This window comes from Hemiscyllium ocellatum, chromosome 5, assembly GCF_020745735.1.
Source record: "Hemiscyllium ocellatum isolate sHemOce1 chromosome 5, sHemOce1.pat.X.cur, whole genome shotgun sequence".
Lineage (NCBI taxonomy): Eukaryota > Metazoa > Chordata > Chondrichthyes > Orectolobiformes > Hemiscylliidae > Hemiscyllium > Hemiscyllium ocellatum.
The window spans coordinates 4859248-4862238 of record NC_083405.1 but is presented as its reverse complement, the minus strand read 5'-3'; the positions used below and the strand labels follow the sequence as shown (position 1 = coordinate 4862238).

Below are 2991 nucleotides of genomic sequence, written 5' to 3'. Positions count from 1 at the left end.
GCTGCACGGTATGATGTGGAACACGGCCTGCTCAGCTTTGTGCATCTTCCCTGTAATCCGGTGTGTTTCGTGTTCCGTGTAAACGTGAAAGTTGTCCTGTTTCGAGCAAAGTGTGAAATCATTTAGCAAAGCAAGAATCGAAATTGAAGTAATGTCAAGCAGCTCATGGTTATTTGACCAAATCATAACCGAACATATATTCTCACGCAGTCACAGATACATTTGTAGCTGGAGACATCGGAAGGGAAAGGTCATCTAATCGAGACTGTGATTGGTGAAATTCATACCAATCTTATTGCCATACTTATTTTATTCTTTCTTTCTCTTTTTACAGCATTGTCTGGGAAGTGGTGGTGCACTAAGGCTGCAGTATGTTTGAAAGAGTAGTTTGGAATTGCCCTGTTGTTAGTTGTGAGATTACTTTATGCCTCATGACCTCGGACTGTCTCACATTTAGCATTCATGCTTCGCTGTGTCTGAACATGCATTAAGTATGCCGGATTTGTTTGTGTTCCGTGTTAAATGCTTTCTGTTTCCGATTAGCTCAATACATTACGAGTTAACAGGGGTTCTGAGGTAACTTGCAGCAGCAAAAATCCTCAACTGAGGATCTGGGAAAATTTCACAAAGTATGGTCAGTCGCAGCTAAAGTAAGGAAGTCGTTCATTTCTGCAGTGTTTCACAATACTTCCTTTCCCGTGAGAAGTCTGTGATTGTGCCACAGACTGCGACGGCAAGCTCCGCTAAAAAGTAATCCTTTAAAACACAACGTTATTGGGGTACACCGCGTGGAAACAAATACTTCGGTATATCTCATCCATGCGCACCACATAACCAAAATTAAACAAATCCCGTTCCCCAGCATTTGGCTTCAATCCCTCTAAACCCATCCTATCCAGAAACTCATCCGATTACCATTGCAATTTTCTGAGTGCAATAGCCACGTCCACTTCCTCTGGCAGCTCATTCCATACACGCACAACCTTGTGTGTGGGAAATGTGCCTCAGATCCTTTGTCAATTTCAGACCACTCACCTTAAACCTATGCTCTCGAGTTTCCAACTCACCCCAGCTTGGGTAAAACTCGCAAATACTCAGTTTACAACCCTTCCATAAAATTATTTCGCATCCGTGAAGCTGCCGGGAAAGTTGTCCCAGCCTATTCCACCTCACTCTACAGTCCAAACATTGACGACATCCTTGTCTATATTTTGTCACCAATTTCACGTCCCTCTTTTGTTTTTTAACTTTCTCAAGATGTCAGTTACCCTGGACAACAATGAGCTATTGGAAACAGAAAGGTGAAACCTAGAATGGCTTCAACTTTCAGTGTTGGATGCCACAAAGCTGCAGCACGTCTGCCTGCGGCGTGTTTCTGTAGTGTAGTGGTCATCACGTTCGCTTTACACGCGAAAAGTCCCCAGTTCGAAACTGGGCAGAAACTGCTTTTTTTTCTTCAACTGCAGCATTTCACATGGACTTTCTTACTTGCTTTCCCATCTGCCAACCTGCCTTCGAAATTGCTCGAACAAATCTGATCGCTTTGTGAAATGTAATGTAATGCAATTCCATTTAATTAATTTGCAAAGCATTGTGAAGGTTTTCCTCAAACTAGTTCTGGTCATATGCCAATCTGTTTGAGAGTGGAGTTACCGCGTTCTGATCCCTTCCACGAAAAGCAGTATCGCATTTGCATTCCTTGCGTAGGCGGCCCGCTTCAAAGACAGTGTCACAGCGCACCACGGATTCCTGAACTAGTTGCTCTGTCAAATGTACCCCAAAGTCGTCTCTGCGAGGCCTCATTTGGAAATCGTCTGTCGTTATTCAACGTCCGAGAATTGGCACCAGAGGTGCTGAATCATGGTTTGGATCAGTTTGCACGTTAGTGACTCATTCAATCAGCAACAGCAATGAAAGAAAATGCACTCTCAGAGGAACCTCTGAACCTGTGCTTTCATAGCGTCGCTAGTATTAAGGTGCGCCCCGAGATCTAAGCCATGTTGGAACTGAAACGGAGGAATCAACAAAGAGGCTGCAGAATAACATCGCATCCTTTTGGTTTTCTTTAAATCACTGATGAGCAGGAAAATGTAAACGGGGAGAGTGAGTGGGAAAGTGAGGCAGTTGCAGCTCTGGTGAAACTCCTTGTTTGTGAGTCACTCAGCAACAAGAGGCGTGAAGGTGACTCAGGCGGGAGAGCTCTTCAGATCGAGAACAAAAAGCACTCAAGTGCAGTTAGCACCTCTCCCGGAGTGGGGGTGGTGTGAGATAATTACCTTTTGACTTCAGTTCCTCTGTTCAGAAACTGCCTTTTAAATTGAGGTGAACAGAAACTGCATTTCTAATAAGCACCATGGAATTTAGCAAGATTTTTTGAGTCGCTCCTCGTCGATTCCCACGCAGGTTTCCAACTCAGTTGGTGTCGATGTGGCTCATGTCCAGGTGTGAACATCCCTGCAGCCAATTGCACGGTTAAGGTAAAAGGCAAGGAAAGTGGCATCTCGAACTGGCTCCGAGGTCAGAGCATCCTCACAATGTGATCTGTCGTTCTCGGATTGTAATGCTACCTCCGGTTTTAGGGTGGAGAACATTCTTTGGTACTCCTATCCTGTAAAACAGACACAGTGACTGAAACTATGCTGCACGGCATGATGTGGAACACGGCCTGCTCAGCTTTGTGTATTTTCCCTGTAGTCCGGTGTGTTTCATGTTCCCTGTAAACGTGAAAGTTGTCCTGTTTCGAGCAATGGGTGAAATCATTTAGCAAAGTAAGAATCGAAATTGCAGTAATGTCAAGCAGTTCATGGTTATTTGACCAAATCATAAGCGAACATGTATGATGACGCACTCACAGATACATTTGTAGCTGAAAAGAGTCTGAGAAGATAGCCTCAGCTTACCATTGATTTTTATCCAGATTGATGGACTATCATTATCTGCTGCCAAATTGATATTGTAGCCGGGCACATCCAAGTAGCTGTGCGAGTCGGA

At 44.3% G+C, this 2991-nt stretch overlaps 1 non-coding gene across 1 annotated transcript; it reads left to right on the top strand.

Moving 5' to 3' along the window:
* The first annotated feature begins 1371 nt into the window (after positions 1-1371).
* trnav-uac (transfer RNA valine (anticodon UAC)) lies at positions 1372-1444 on the top strand. Its single transcript has one exon. It is a non-coding gene; the product is annotated as a tRNA-Val (tRNA).
* The last annotated feature ends 1547 nt before the right edge of the window (positions 1445-2991 follow it).